The sequence below is a fragment of the Stomoxys calcitrans genome, chromosome 5 (genome assembly GCF_963082655.1).
Source record: "Stomoxys calcitrans chromosome 5, idStoCalc2.1, whole genome shotgun sequence".
Taxonomy (NCBI): Eukaryota; Metazoa; Arthropoda; class Insecta; order Diptera; family Muscidae; genus Stomoxys; species Stomoxys calcitrans.
In genome coordinates, this window is record NC_081556.1 from 161,283,424 (window position 1) to 161,300,453 (window position 17,030).

General features: G+C 40.5%; 1 protein-coding gene across 1 annotated transcript in view; it reads left to right on the top strand.

Moving 5' to 3' along the window:
- The first annotated feature begins 446 nt into the window (after nucleotides 1–446).
- The window catches only part of LOC106084573 (potassium voltage-gated channel subfamily KQT member 1), a 117,996-nt gene continuing 101,412 nt past the window's right edge, over nucleotides 447–17,030 (top strand). The window contains exon 1 of the mRNA XM_059370030.1: nucleotides 447–535. The gene's annotated coding sequence lies outside the window, so the exon portion shown is untranslated. The remainder of the gene's footprint in view (nucleotides 536–17,030) is intronic.

Sequence of the window (17,030 nt, forward strand, 5' to 3'; positions counted from 1 at the left end):
ACAGGCCCCCGAGCGGAAATAGGTGCTTAACGGTGCTGTGACGGCGGAAATGCTGGCGCCAACCGTTGTCACTGTACCAGTTGCGGGAGGCGTCAGGTCTAATATGCACACATATCTGATACAAGAAATTACAAGAGCAACAACAGCAACACTAGCAGCCATATCAAAAACATCATCAGCATCGGCATCGACATCAGCATCAGCATCAGCATCGTTAACACCAACACTACCAACACAACTAACACCATCACCATTACCAGCCCCATTAGATATTGAACAGCAAACAGTTGTAGCAAAAGAGGCAACATCAGCACATTTAACGGCAACGGCAACGGCAACGGCATCAGCAACAAGAATAACGACATCCAACTCCTATTCATCCCTCCCAGCAGCAAAAGGACAACAACAACAACAACATCAAGCAGGAGTCGCAGCAGCATTGGCAGTGGCATTCAAAGTTCCCTCAACTACAACAACAACGAATCAATTGTGATAAATTAAATTTATTTGTAATTTCCTATTTTTAACTCTAAGGGTAAGTAGTGCAATAACAATTACACCAACACCAACAACAACAGCTAGAGTCCATATTTATTATCGCCAACAACATAAAAGCATTTACATACCTCGCACCCGCACACACACACACACACACGCACATATACTCACGTGGCCTGGTATTCCTTTTAATAAATAAACAATCGAGGCATGCCAAAAGGGAGTAAATGTGTCAGACTGTGTGTGTGTGTGTGTGTGCGTGTGCCTGTGTGTAAATATATTAGTGTGAGTCTATTAATACACACATTGCCAAACACTATCAACTAAGAGTAGTTTTCAAGATTAAGTCTCCCAAAGGCTGAACGAAGGTATTTGGGTTACACCGCCATCACCACTACCACACACACACACACACACACATACACACACTCTCATTTTGAAGGAGAAAATTGAATTTAGGTTGGTGGGTTTGCTCATTACATGACGACGAGGACGATATGTGTGTATATCACACCATCATCGTCATTATCAGCAACAACAACAGAAAGGGAAAGCCCCACCTCTTCACTCTAAAATCGTACATCCCCCTGCACCAAACCATAGCCCCCCGTTACTGTTGCGGTTTAAATGCGTATAATATTTTTAATGGAAACCCATAAAAATAACATCCATAAAATTGCCATGCCTGCACATATCCCATCACTGCTCCATTGGCTAAATATTTGCGAATGGCACTGCCATCGAGTATATCGATGTCCCGCAACGTCAACACATTACTCCTACAACAACAACGGCAAAAGCAATGGCAACAGCAAACAGTGCCAACGAAATGTAATTAATTGAAAATTTCACATTTGTCACACATTTCCACATGTCAGCGCGCACAGCCTCCAATGGTCCAAATCAGCAACAAGGCCATCGTCGTCAAGTTGGCCTATGCTGAAGGGTCACATAAAACTCAACAAAGTCTCGTGTCCTGGCGGTTTGGCCTCAAAAAAAGGCAACTATTTAAGTTCACTTGGCCATTGCCCAGCTGATCATGCACCTCAAATGAAAGTCGTTCCATGTGGCAACAGTAATTGTGGCAGGGATTTGAATGCATGACCCTCGGCCTGGTATTCTATTCCAAGCCCCCCGTATGACTTATTCATTTTTGCAATAATCCACTCCACCTGCGGCAAAGCAAAACTGGGCCTCCCATTCAACACAACTTAAATTTGCATATCAAGAGAGTGTCTGTGAATGTGGGTGTTGCTGTACCTCCTGGTAAGGTGAGCTAAAAACCAAATTTCAGCCGAGTTCTCATGTTTTTTTTTTGTTTGTAACGATAAAAGTTTTAAGGCTGCAAACAAACATTCCGTTTTCACAAGAACACAAAAAATGAAAGAATTTTATAAATGTTTAATATGTGCGTCTTTGTATGCGCTTGTTTGGCTCTTAAGGCCAAATTCTAAGCTTCTAATCTCGGCATGACCAGCACAATGGCAAATCTTTTTTCTCTGAGCTTCTATTTACACCCACAGCGGCGTCGTTTGCGATGATTCTTTTTAGTCTTGGCCAACCAGAAACAATGGCATGAAAATGAAAAGCAAACAGCCTTTGAAAGCTATTTTACAAATTTATATTTCACTTCTCAAAAAAGGCTACAAGTTTTAGATTCTACCGCCTTTATGTTCGAAAAAGTAGATACAAGTCCACAACTTTTGATCTGTAGCTCCAGTGAGCAGTACAGAGACAAAGACTTCTAGAGAAGGATAAAAGTCACCAGTCCAAGGTTGTGGTACAGCAGTATTTCCAAATGTAAGGTCCGATACAGAATGTCAAAGTGGTCCAATTAGTTTATGGAACCGATTTGCATCAACCGAAATATGCGAAAGAATGAGCTTGACCTGATCTTAAGAAATGTTGACAGACACTCAAATTTCTTGACCCTCAGTAGTATTGCCTGATTTTGGTGAAATTTCATATATGCACTATTATAGAGCATTTACGTATTATGTTTGTATGTGTTTTCATACCCTTCATTTCGTCATATGATTCGGTGCATGAAATGAACAACGCGCGCTCACAAAATCATCCCCGCATGCTGACAATATTTTCAACAACGCTGTTCATGCTAATGACACTCCCCAATAGGATGGGGTTATAACAAAATCGTCATTGCCTTTGTATATAAGACCCCTTAAGATATATAGCCATACCCTTCCGCCTGTCTGTTGGACTGTAGAAAATACGTTGACTTTCGAATGAGTAAAGCTAGTCGCTTGAAATTTTGCACAAATGTTTCTTATTAGTGTAGGTGGGTTGGGATTGTAAATGTGTCAAATCGGTTCATGGTTTGATATAGATGCCATATAAACCGATATTGGGTCTTGACTTCTTGAGCTTCTAGAGGGCGCAATTTAGCATCCGATTAGCTGCAATTTTGAACGTGGTGTTTTGGTATTTGGCATTATTCAAATCGCTTCATAACCGATTAGCCGATTAGACTTCTTGAGCGTCTAGAGGGCGCAATTCTTATCCAATTTAGCTAAAATTTGGCACATATGATTTGGGCATGCCTTCCAACAACTGTGCTATGTAGGGTCTAAATCGGTTCATAACGAGGTCCGAGGTCCATCAAAATGGGTTTACAATTAGATATAGTTTCCCCTTTGTACTTTTAGCGAAGGTGTAGAGTATTATACAGTCCGCACCGCCCGACTTTTGCCTTTCCTTTCTGGTTTAAAATAAAATTTGGCAAAATAATTTAATTTGAAGATCGATTTAAGGTTATGAGGCTTAAAGCCCCATTTAGAACCGATTGTGAGTTATCCAGTTAAGCGGGTCGCCGCAGTGTGGGAAATTTGACCTCAAAAGTGTCGTTCAATTCAAAATCGAAATTTCAAGCTTTAACAAAAAAAACCACTGCTGAAATTTTTTTCTGATAGTCTCGCCAGGATTCGAATCCAGGCGTTCAGCGTCATAGGCGGACATGCTAACCTCTGCGCTACGGTGGCCTCCTTTCTTTTCAGTACCTTTTTAATAATCTAATTTTTCCGCTTAATATAATTCTCATGGTCATTAGCTTGACTCCAAGCAAGAAATCATATACATGACCCGCCTATAACAGGCTTACATAAACAATGGCGAAGTGTCTTTATTTTAACTATTTCTAGTTACCTTTTATTTGAAAAGAAAAGTGATGCGCCTTGTTTGTAAGTTAGTCTATATGTTACCTATAAACTCATAAACGGCTGGACAATTTTCATAAAATGTTCACAGGTGGTAGAGGATGGCCCCCGATGGATATAGGGTACACTATTTTATGATATCCGCGAGGGGAGCGGACCTTCCCCCTAATTCCATCAAAAACGCCAGATCTCGGGTATTGGTGCATCGATTTAATCGAAACTTTGTATGCCCTATTATGGTAACACGGAATTTTCTCAGATGGCAGAGAATGACCCCCCCCTGGATGTAGGGTACCCTATTTTATGATATCCGCGAGGGGAGCGGACCTTCCCCGTAATTCCATCAAAACGCCAGATCTCGGGTATTGCTGCATCGATTTAATCGAAATTTTGTATTTCCCGTTATGGTAACCCAAAAACACTAAACTTTGGGGTCATAAAACCGTGGGGGAAGCCCAACCATAAAGCCCACCCAAGCGAACATAATTCATAATTGGGGCAATATGGGTATCAAATGAAATTTATTTAAGAGTAAAGTACGAACTTGATATAACAATTTGTCCCCAAGACCCAGGGGGACCGCCCCAACCCAGAACCACCCAAATTTTACATGCTTACCGAGCAGAACAAAATGATTTTCAAATGAAAGGTAATTGAAAGTTATCTATGAATCTTATATAAAACATTGAGGCCAGGTCTCAGAGCTACTTCATTCCAAAAACTACTCCCAAACGCGCGCCGCGAACTCTTAAGGGTGTAGCGAAGCAGAATGGGCCAGCTAAGCCAGTCCAATTCGTCAAAGTTTAAGCCACATACCAGAAATTTTTCTCAAATTCTGTGTGGAACATAGTGTACTGTTTAGGATGAACAATAAACCCTAAGATTACGAATATGGTCAGGTAGTAGGAATAGGCGTAATAATTTGTTGATAACGAAAGGGGGCGAACCCTCCCCCGTTACCCCAAAAACACCGCCCAAAATCAAAAGAGGACCGATAAAGACAATATGGGTATCAAATAAAAAGTATGCGGGAGTAGATAACGAATACAAATTCATGTAAAATTATAGGGGGTCACCCCACCCCCACAAAAACGCTCAAAATGATCACATTAGCCAGGGTTTGTTTGTTCCGTATAGACTGAAAAACGGCTAAACCGATTTTCTCGAAATTTTCACATATTGTGTAGGATGGTCTGAAAGGAAACATAGGCTGTAAAATTTTTCAATATCGGACGGGGGACGGACCCTGACAAATTTAGCTAGCATTAGTAAGGCATAACCAACGCTGAAAATTTTGTTGATGTTCACGCCGTCAGCGTTATAGGCGGACATGCTTACCACTGCGCCACGGTGGCCTCCATTCAGTCTTTTCAGCAAAAAACCAAAAAATCGTGTTTTAAAAAGCGAATTGATCAGCTTATTCGAAATAATAGGTAAGACGATAAAACTCCTATGGGGAAACCCAGATCGTGGGACGACGAGGTTATCACTCAAAGGAAGTTAGAAGGAGATCAGGTATCACATAGGAGTACGAGCTCACTTGTGCAAAATAGGTGAGGCAAGTGAGACGTTGGAGCATTTCCCATGTCATGGCCCGGCTTTCGTGGCTAACAGACACCGACACTTAGATGGGGACACAATGCCATCCATGAACCATCTAAGGGGAAACAAATTAGGGATTTTGTTAATAGAACAGAATTCCTGACTTAGATTTGCTTCTGGTTTACTTCTTAGAGCGCATAACAAGCCGATTACTGGCTCAGGTGTATGTCCGTACTGGCATGGGGCGGATTAATATCCTACCCCTCTTTTCAACGTAGCCTAACCGATTTGAACTTATTGCCTTCAGGACCACTAGGTGTTGTACAATAGTACGGGAGAAAAACAATAATAATCTCATTGTGGTAATAAGAAAGTCGGGGAAAAGAAATTTGAAAGTCTTGCGAAAGGACCAAGGCAATAGAAATAGAAATGAATATCGGGGAAAGATAAACGCCCTACTAAGTCGGCAGTAGTCGGTAGGGGTCGGTAGGGGTCGGTAGGGGTCGGTAGGGGTCTAGATTAAAATTACAGTTACTAAAGAAAACTTCAATTGGAAGTTGTATGTGATGGAAACTGTGACTACTGCCGACCTAATAGGCCGTATCGGATAGTTATGGAAGCTATTTTGAAATCGCATCGGATTTAAATGAAGTTTGTAACATTGGTCATGTGTGAAAAGATTCTCAACAAATCGTTATCTCTAAAATGTCAAATAATAGGCCGTATCGGATCGTTATGGAAGCTATTTTAAAATTGCTTCGGATTAAAATGAAGTTTGCAACATTCGTCATGTGTGAAAAAGAGTCTCAACAAATCGTTATCTCTAAAATGTCAAAGATTTCTTTTTTCTTTTCCGCACTTTATTTAGATCATCTTGAATTTGTCTTTTAAATCATTAGACATTGCATCCTCTGCGACCATCACCCATCAATCTGCCCAGATTTATTTTCTCAGCCAATTGCATTTTCAACTTTTTGCCAAAAGAAAAACCAACAGTCATATGCTCTGGAAGCCATTTTTTGCGCTCAGTCTTTTTGTCTATTGACGTAGTCTAAGCGCTGAGTAGTATCGTTTTATATGCTTGCCATTAAACGTTTCATACACCATCGACAGCAAGCACCCTAGTCCAATTATTGAATTTCTCCTTCTACTTCTCCTAATCGAAAGATAACAGCTTCTGTGTTATGGTAGCAAATTAACTCGTTCGAACTGGTTCAATTAATTGCTCTCTTTTTTTTTATTATTATTCTTACTGCATATGATTGTGAAAAGCAGGTACATTTGCCCTTACCGGTTTCATTTTGATCGTTTCGAATTCAGCATTAGATTTTAATTACCCTGGTGGAGGGGGGTTGCTGTTTATATTGTAGAAGAACTTAATTACGACACACAGAGGGGCGGGGTGTGCGCGCGTGAAAATCTTTGACAAATAAAACCAAATTAGATGTTTTTTTTATTTCGGCATTATCTTGAGCGGTAAACTCAATCACCATAAATTAGTCGCTACTAGTCTGTTTATTGGTCAAGAAGTGCCACAGCAAACGCCCAAGTATTTCAGGTGAATTTAAGACACGAGATCTCTTTTTGTAAATCATTTGGAAGAAAAGTGCAAAACGGCTACATGGCCATTACGTAAAACCTATACTCGTAACTCCAGAAATTTGTTATTTTTTAAGAGTAAGCTTCTCTTCGTCCGTCCCCGTCCGTTCTCTAATGCGCCAGTAAGGAACTTGTTTGTACTCCAGCAAAATATGCTGCCGCAGACATGGCAAAGTACACTGAGTGAAAAAGTGCTTCCAAGCCCCATCTATTAGTAGTTGGCATAGAATCTTTGATATTTCCCCAAATGAGTTGATTTTTCAATTTTGTCATTCGCTTTGTGTAAGACCCAAACATGGTCCAACACCGCTCATATCTCGGTATTGCGGTATTCCTTCGATTGATTGAGTGTTGAAAGTTGGGTACACAAAATCCAGCACACATGCATAGTAAAAATGGAATAAACGCTACTTTAAGAGCCCATTATAAAAGTTAATTAAGTCCTTTATGGATATTCTGTAAAAGAGATTAACTGTTCCAAAAAAGGAAATGAAACGAACGTTTCACTGAGCTCACATAATCAGAATGATAAAAACTTAACCACCTACATGTCGTTGCCTAAAAACAAACAAAACAAACAAAACATTTCGTTTGAGGTTATACAAATGTTCGTATAACCGAAAATTAAATCGAAAGATAAACAGGACTATGGCGAAACGAAAAAAAAAAAAGAATCAGGAAGTGGGTATTAAAGGCTTCTGTTGTAATTTAGCTGCTGGCACCTCATGGAAATCCTGCCTTTCGGTTGACATTTGCTCTCAGTCCAAAATATCCCTGTGCTCCTAATCCCCACATTCTCTTCGCTTATATGATTTATATTTGCGCTTGAGCTTTCCGTTGCGTATTCGCTTAATGAGAAGAGGACGCAAAGGATCCGGCGAATATCAAATTTTGCTAATTTTTTTTTTTTTAACAAACAACCTTAAGTCAACATTGAACACTTTTATCGCTCACATTAGACGGCATCCAATATTAGCAGGATGTCTTGCTGTGGGCGGAGTATGAGCGCCTGTCATATGTGGATTATTGCGAAGGCTTTCGGTCTACAGGTGGCCGCCTGTTTTCTCTTGCTGGTGTGGTAGCATTTGTTGCTCCTTAACATGAAATAATAGCCGAGTCTGGGCTGGGCTGGGCTGGGCTGACAAACATCGCTAATTATCCAAAAATGAGAATGTTAATCCACTGCCGCCCCCCTGCCCCCCTGCCCCTTGGCATGTTAATTTCAGTGCTGTGTGTCATGGCAAGGTTTTTGCTTTTGGCTGGGGTTGGGGTTGGGGTTGGCGTTGAGGTTTATGGCCGCCGGAATAGTATATGAAAAGTTATTTTATTGCCATAATGATTCATGTGCAATTCGACATTTACTAGTATTTCGAGATTGTTGCTGCTGGTGCTAGTGCTGGTGGTTTTTGCGTTTCTCTTTAGGCAAAAACGTGTCATGGTCGCCATTAGAAAACTTTAGCAGCTACTTTCGGAAACGTTGTTATAAAAACTGCTAAACTGGGAAATGAATTCCTTACACCATTTTAATGAGGTTTCATAAGAAGTTGCCTATACAAAAGAATACAACAACAAAGGGACTTTAATCACGAATTTAGTTGACTAAAGTTTTCGCAGAAGTTATTCACTTGGAAGCTTTAACGAATTCGAGAAACTAAAAGGAATGACTACAAATTTATTGCATTTCTTTATTAATATAAAAAGAAAAAAATTTCAAAATGGGTTGAGTTCGTTGTCGTGGCTGTACTTTGAATTCTATATACAAAAGTTACAATACAACTCACCGTTTCAGCAAAATTAGTATGGCACAAACTTCTGTACTCTAGCACATTTCAATAACTTAATCTTTGTAGGGGAAAAAAAGCAGCTCTGTGCCAAATATTAGCACAATATATTTATTGTTGAAATGTTATGGCGCGATAACAACTGACGGACAGACTAACGCACAGAGGTCTTAGAATTTTACCTACATTTGATTGATAGGTGTAACACCTACAGATCTCTTTTGTGCGATGGCCCATATGTAGAATTGCTCTTACATTGCAACCATTCTTCTAAGGTGGCATTTTTTGGGAGAGTATTCTGTTACAATCCACGTTTTCAGAGAGGGACTAGAGACAAAGATTTCAGCGAGTCGCAAAAATTTTGCCGAAAGTGTTTTGTCGTATGTATAACTAAACCGAAATGTTCAAAGGGACTCGCTTTCCTTATTTTAGATAACCGCAATGTGTCTACTATCAAAACGTCGACCCGCAAGTTTTGCCCCTCTATCATAATCCACTTAGTTTTTCGTGTAATTATCCTCTGTGTTTCACATAACACAATGACGCACAGTGGAATAGAAACGGATAAATCTGTCTTTTGAGGAGGGGTAAAAAAACTCATTCAAATATTGAATGTTCGTCGATATCATGTGCTCTTGGCTGGACCCTAAAGTTGGTCACCTTGGTATTTCGAAAAATTGTTCGGGCTGCCAAATCTTGATTTGTGGTCTGATTTCCAATTTTTGCTTGATAGTGCTCAAGAGACCCTACACAAAAGTCCACTGAGCTCTGCAATATGTCTCCTGATTGGAATGAAATTTTACACGACGTATTTTGTTATGATATCCAACAACTGTGCCAAGTATGGTTCAAATCGGTCCATAACCTGATATAGCTGTCATATAAACCGATCTTGGGTCTTGACTTCTTAAGCCTCTAGAGGGCGCAATTCTTATCCGATTTGCCTGAAATTTTGGACGACGTATTTTATTATGATTTTCAACAACTATTTCGAATAAGATTCAAATCGGTCTATAACCTGATATAGCTGTCATATAAACCGATCTTGGGTCTTGACTTCTTGAGCCTCTGGAGGGCGTAATTCCTATCCGATTTGGCTGAAATTTTGCATGACGTATTTTATTCTTACTTTCAACAACTGTGCCAAATACGGTTCAAATCGGTTCATAACCTGATATAGCTGCCATATAAACCGATCTGGGATCTTGATTTCTTGAGCCTCTAGAGGTCGCACTTATTATCCAATTTGCCTGAAATGTTGTACGACGGATCCTCTTATGACCATCAACATACGTGTTTATTATGATCTGAATCGGTCTATAGCCTGATATCCTATTCGAATTGGCTGACATTTTACACAGGTCTCCAACATATAGTTTAATTGTGGTCCAAACCGGACCATATCTTGGTATCGCTCTAATAGCAAATCTTTTCTTTTATCCTCTTTTGTCTAAGAAGAGATCCCGGGAAAAGAACTCGACAAATGCGATCCATGGTGGAGGGTATATAGGATTCGGCCCGGCCGAACTTAGCACGCTTTAACTTGGTTTTTTTTAACGGCCTGTGCCATCGTGACTCGTTTACCTGAGTCTGTGACACCGTTCAGTCTTTGCTGTATGAGAAGGACCCATTTCCTTTAAGCTAAAATTGTGCGAATTGTTATTTGACTTTAAAATTTGTAAAGACATCATCAATTATTTAACCCATATTTACTACATCAATTGCTACAAATTGTTCACGTTTTTCATTTGTTTACATTGGAATTTTCTATCGCAGTAATTCGATGAAATATTGAATTTGTTTGCTTGGTAACCCTAAGTGATGTCACAAGTGTGTAGTAGGCTGTATGGAGGTCTATGGGGGTACATTTGCATTTGTATTCGCCTCACCTTGAATCCCAAATGTCGCAATTTTGCAACTGAAGTGATTTAAATAATTTGCAAACATGTCCCATATCACCATTGCCGGGCTCAATAGAAATGAGGAGTGTTAGGCGAGTGATTTTCACGCAGAGCATCGACGTGTCGAATTTTATCCATATATGCCATATGTTGCGAATAATATTTGAAGCCAATCTCAAGGGAATGATGCCATCAATGTTGTAGTGCAATACCATTTACCATTTTTTTTGTTTTGTTTGGTTTTGGCCATAGCTGAAAACGCATTCTCTTATCATGAGTAGCCCAAACTGGAGCACAAGCAAACAACACGGAAAAAAAGATAATTGAAAAAGTTTACCATTAAACGCCTGAATGTGATAGCAAGCCTGAGACAAGTAATAATGACAGACCCATTTCCGGTATTCCAGGGTAAAAGAAGCAAAATAACATCAAAAAAGTTTGCAAATGGAAATTTTTCCATGAACATTCCATTAAGGAACTGGGGCAAATTTCTCACATATCAATGAGTGCAGTCCGATTCAAGTTTTAAGCTCAATGACAAGGGGCCTCCTTTTTATAGCCGAGTCCGGTGCCGGCGCACCGCAGAGCGACACCTCTTTGGAGAGAAGTTTTATATGGCATAGTAACTCACAAATGTTGCCAGCATTAGGAGGGAAAAACCATCGCCGTACATTTTTTCTCATGGTCCCGCCAGGATTTGAACCCAAGTGTTTAGCGTCATAGGCGGACATGCTAATCTCTGTGCTACGCTGGCCTCCGACTCCGACTGAATCTGAGACATCCATTTCAATTTATTACAAATCGAAGTGAACATTAGGAACATTAACATAAAGACTGGGACGAATCTAACAAAACCAAAGTGTGGGAAGCATTTGTTACATTTATGCACGGAATACAGTTTACGTACACCAGTTCACCCAGATATGTGGAGAATTCTCCCCAGCACTCTGGTGAACAATAGTTGATGGAAATGTTAAAATATATGAACATTTCGAATTGAAGCGAAATTCAGCTAACGAATTGCTCAATTGGGATATTTTTCTTGTCAGAGAACAAGATTTTTGGAAATTCACCACGGTCGTGCAAGCGTAAGATTGTGTGCTTAGGGGCATCCTTTCACTGAATCCTTTTTAAATCTTTAGCCATTTGGTTTACACAAAGGCGTGAATTTTGTTGATAACGAGCCTTCACTCGCCGTAGAATTTGCAGTTTTTTTTTGCAACGCTCCAGTATCACTATAACGAGTTTTAGTGCGATACACAAACATTTTGTTAGCTTTGAGGTGTTTGAGTTCGTCAACAATAGCCGTTTGTGATTTTCCAAAAAAAATATAACGCAGTCACCCTTTTACGCTTGAAATCCATCACGCTTTGGTTAGAGTGACAGTCTATTTTATAGACAATTAAGTTATACCACAGTAGCGAACGGCCCGACCCCTGATGGGAATCGAACCCATCACTCCCGTACACTACCAACTCTGCTGCCAGGGCGACCTGTAATGAGCTGTAATGCCAGTGTGAACTTAGTAACGTTTTATGTCAGCTACCCCGTGTAGTACTTGGTTTTATAACTAAATATGAACCGATCTGGTCAATATGCACTCACCAATGACCTAACTTTCAAGTGAGTAACTTTATTCGTTCAAAAGCTATCATTTCTTCGAAAGGCAAATGGACGACCCAGCTATGCCGACTTGGAATGTAAAGACAATCAAGAAAAATAGACCCTTATATCCATTATTCGAGGTGTTACAAATGAATGGACTTGATTGGTGAACTTTTGGTGGAGGGAATAACAAGTGATCCAAAGCAGAAGCCTAACTATTGCATGTACAATTAAAATCTACTTCCAACCAAATATTGTTGCATTGCCGTAGTTGCACAAATCGTTTCAACGAAATCGGACTTAAATTACGCCTGTATCACTGCTAACACTTCAACCGAGCATCAATGGAAACTTTATATACATTTTTTTGAGGACTTCAGAGTTTAAGGCTACCTTACTCAATGGCCATCCCACTTATATGGCTAGTACAAGCCGAACCGGTCCCGCTCCGCTGCGCTTTCTTTAACTCACTAATATTTTTTAAACTTCGCCCTGAATGCGCATATCGAATTCGTGCCATTGTAGCCTATGACGCTGTATGCGTAAGAATAATGGCGAGAACATCGGACAAAGCGGTGTTTATCCCCTCTTAATGGTGGCGACATTTGCGAGGTACAATGCCATGCATGGTCGTTTAAAAACTCGGACTCGGCTATAAAAAAAGGTCCCTTATCATCGAGTTTAAACTTGAATCGGAAAGCACTCATTGATGTGTGAAAATTTGCCCCTTCTTGGTTCCTGGGGGTAATGTTTTCATTAAAGGAGGGATGGCACCTCAGACATTTCGACACAAATATGGATATCAAATTCGTGCTGGACTTTCAAATCCCTTTACTTTGAGCCCCATATTGCCATGGCCGGTAAATATGAGCCTTTTGGAGGGTGTTTTGGGGCTGAGGCGGCCACCGGTACTTTGCACTGAAAATAGATATCAAATTCTTTCTGTATTCCCAACGAAAATGAGGTTCAGTATTCGGGAGTAGATTTCGAATCTGGCAAAGAAAATCAAATCGAAGTATTGGGGCTAGGGGTTGCTTTAGGGCGTACCCCAAAACACTTGGCTGCAGACAAACGTACACAATCTATGAAAATTTTAAGAAAATCGGTTCAGCCAAGTATCATATAGTCGTAATAGGTCTAATGGCGTTTTTTGAGGGGTGGCATGACCTCCAATACTTCGATTTGATTTTCTTTGCCAGATTCGAAATCTACTCCCGAAAACCTTGAATTTTGAGGTTGGGTGGCCCGTTGGGTACTTAGACTCAAATTTTAATGCCATATTCGTATTCTACTCTCCAATACCTTTCATTTGATACATATATTGCCTCAATCGATCCACTTTTGATTTTGGGTTGTGTTTTTGGCATAAGGGGGAGGGTCCGTCCCCGTTCGATATCGAAAAATTGTATAGCCTATGTTTCCTTTCAGACCACCCCACACAATATGCGAAAATTTCGAGAAAATCGTTTCTGCCGTTTTTCAGTCTATACGGAACAAACAAACCGAGTACCCTATATCCGTGACTGGCTAATGTGATCATTTTGGGCGTTTTTGTGGGGGTGGGGTGACCCCCTATACTTCGACATGAATTTGAATACCAGATTTGTTGTCTACTTCCGCATACTTTTTATTTCATACCCATATTGTCCTTATCGGTCTTCTTTTGATTTTGGGCTTTGTTTTTGGGGTAACGGGCGAGGGTTCGCCCCCTTTCGTTATCAACAAATTATTACGCCTATTCCTACTACCTGACCATATTCGTAATCTACTCCCGAATACCTTTATTTGAGTCCCATATTGTCATGATCGTCAAATAAACCTATTTTATTTTTTGGGGTTGGGGCCAAAAGGTACTCCCAGGTACTTGGACCCAACTTTTATTATGAAATTCGTACTCTACTCTTGAATATCTTTCATTTGAATCCCATATTGTCCCGATCGGTCCACTTTTATTTTTGGGTAGTCAGGAGATCGGTCTAAGTAGCGGCCATATATAACTAAATTCCGATTTTATGAGATCGTGGGTCAGGTTTATATACAAAGAATACGAAATCATCAAAAATTGTTTGGAAAATTTGTTTATACCCAAGATAGCTGCAAAATTACAAGTACCCAACTTTTGGGTAAATACCCGGGAATTAAACCAATTTACCGGGAAAATACCTTTTGGGTATTTACCCATCGCCCATCTCTAGAGATGACCATCCTTTTCAAATTTTGTTCGCTGATTGATGCTTAATTTACTTCGTAGATGACTGTCCGACTATTATTTTTTGAAAAATTCCTTTTTATACATAGCATCTTTACCAAAAAAAAAATAAACATTTAAAGAAGCTCCTATTTGTAAGACTATTTTGCGTCCTTAACTACGGTTCAACCCAAGTTCAATTTCCTAACTTTCAACAAAATTTGATCTTCATTTTAGATTTTTGTCCCAATTAACAAGGCGCTTAAGTTAAGGATTTATTAATCTTCCATTTGAAATACAAAATCCTTAATAAGAAGAAACGAAAGGCAATGTTTGATTAAAAAAAGTTGAAAAATTTATCGTTTTTAATGTAAGTTTGCTAATCTTTGGCTCGAATCTTTAAAATTAAGACAAACCTTTTTTTTCGTCTCGTTTCTCTGAGTGTAGGAGTTTCAAAATATTAATATTGCAATGTACCATCGCAGTTCTGCAAGTTCCCTCGTTGTGATGAGTATCACCGGGGCCGAATTTTTCCCTCCTAGTTTGGTAATTAAAGCCCAGCAAAGAATCTCTAAATGGTGCATTTGGTAAAAAAAAACTCCTTTCACTTCTATATTCTCCGCCAAAAACCCCGCACCTCTATTTCTAAGCTAAAAGCATTTTGGCAAAGTTTTCTCCATGCCTGAGATTTAAATTTTAAATTTCTTTCTGCAGCAAAAGTCGCTGATAGCGAGGGTTAGCCACAATCTGCAGTAACTTCATTGGCAGACGGCGCGATTGGCATTTCCACCTCGTGGATGAGACGAAACTTGCATTCAAGCCGATTTGCCAGCTACCGGAATATTGCAGCGGAAGCAGGATACAACCAAATGCCTTAAAGTGTGGCTAAGAAGGATGGTTGCATTTCCGTGCTTGGTTATCTGGCCCACATGGACTCGTAACTTCCGAAAGCAGTGCAGCAGTCCATAAAATCGGTAATGAATTTGTGATTGTTCGACGACACTTTGGGGCATAGCAAATAAGCGTTACAATACAAAAAAAAAAAAAACCCAACTGGCCAGCTATACATTCAATTGCTTCTGCTGCCAGGGTCACCGAGGTGAAGGAGAACTGAAATGGAAGTCAATCGGAATTTCCTCTTCAGTACCTGAAGCCCCAAGCTACTGCTTTTTTCCGTTTTCTTTGAAACAAAAATGGAATATTTTTGCTACAAGCAAAGCAAATCATTTCGAATGCATGAGTGTGGTGGACACCGCTGCTGCCTGCTGCCTGCTGCAACCACCCTTGACCAAGGGTTGTTGCACACCACAGGGGTGCTACAAAAAAGGCGGGAGTGAAGGAGGTGGACATGTTTGCAATCTAAATAACAAGACACCACTACATCTTTGTATACAAACACATGTATCCCAACTGTGTTGCTTGCAAACATGGGGCGAAAAACACATGTCGGTGTCCGTGTGTTAATCCCCGTGCTGGTGTGGTGTGGTGTGGTGTTTGCCTATCATGCAACAGTTCCAGTGGCAACAACAAAGGAAACGTTCTATTTCACGTTTTATTTACCACGTAATAAGTTTCTGGGCAACAATGACAATGGCAGAAACTCGACTGACTGACTGACTTTCGGCGAGAATCTGACGAAAGAGAGGAAAAGTCACAATAGTTTGTTTGCGTGCCCCCGCCCCAACCCCCACCAACCCCCACTCAAAGTCTCCAAAGGGATTTTTTTCCTTTATAAGAATGGCCTGAATCTGTTGGCACACCATCGGCAGCCACCACAACCAACCATGGGTTGGTTGGCGAAAAGCAACAGTCACAACACCCATGCCGGCTGGCCATTCCAAATCACAGCAAACATCTTTCTCAAATACAATTAGGATGGACATGTGGTGGAAGACAACGGCGGCGATGGCCACACGGAAGGAAGAATGGACAGACATATGACCGAACGACTGAGCTGGGCTGGTGGCCCCACTTGTTATTTAATATTTTTACAAATTTGTATGCGAGAGATATTAGCATGCTTGGCTACTTTTGTTGTTAATTTTCTTATGTCTTAATATGTTCACAGCTACTAACGCTAGACGCGCAGACAGACGAACGTGCGGACGGACGGACAGGCAGATAGAAAGGCACATAGAGATTGGCCGATGGAGAGATTGAGCCGTATAGTGCTGCAGGGGAAGGACGGACATGCATGTGGCCATGTGTACGCAGATATATTCGATATTTTCACGTCCAGTCTAGACAAGAAGAAAACAGAACGAACACCAGCAGTGGCAGTGGCACTGGCACTGGCGCTGCCAGACGCAGACAGCAGCAGAAGCAACAGCACACCAACAACTATCGCGAATACAATAGCGAAAATATGCTGCGTAAGCTTTTGAGGGTCGACCGACCGGCTGCTAACGGCGGTGGGGATACAATGTGTCCCATACCCCCCACAAATAGTCCGAGCAGGTACGACTGCCTACGTATGCTAGTCCATCGGAATGTATTTTCTTTTGGCGAGTTTTGATGGGCAGTTCACAAAACGCTGAGAGTGTCTGTTTATTTGTTTCTTTTTGTTTTTTTCTTCAGTTCCTTGGGTTGTTGTTTTCATTGTTGCTGCTTCTGCTGTTGCCGTCTTTTAGCTAACAGCAAGAGTTGCAAAAAAAGAAAGAAATACTTAAACAAAAAACAAATCGATAATATCGATTCGTTTACCTTTTTTTCGCTTGTCATGCCTTGCCTCATATTCAAATAG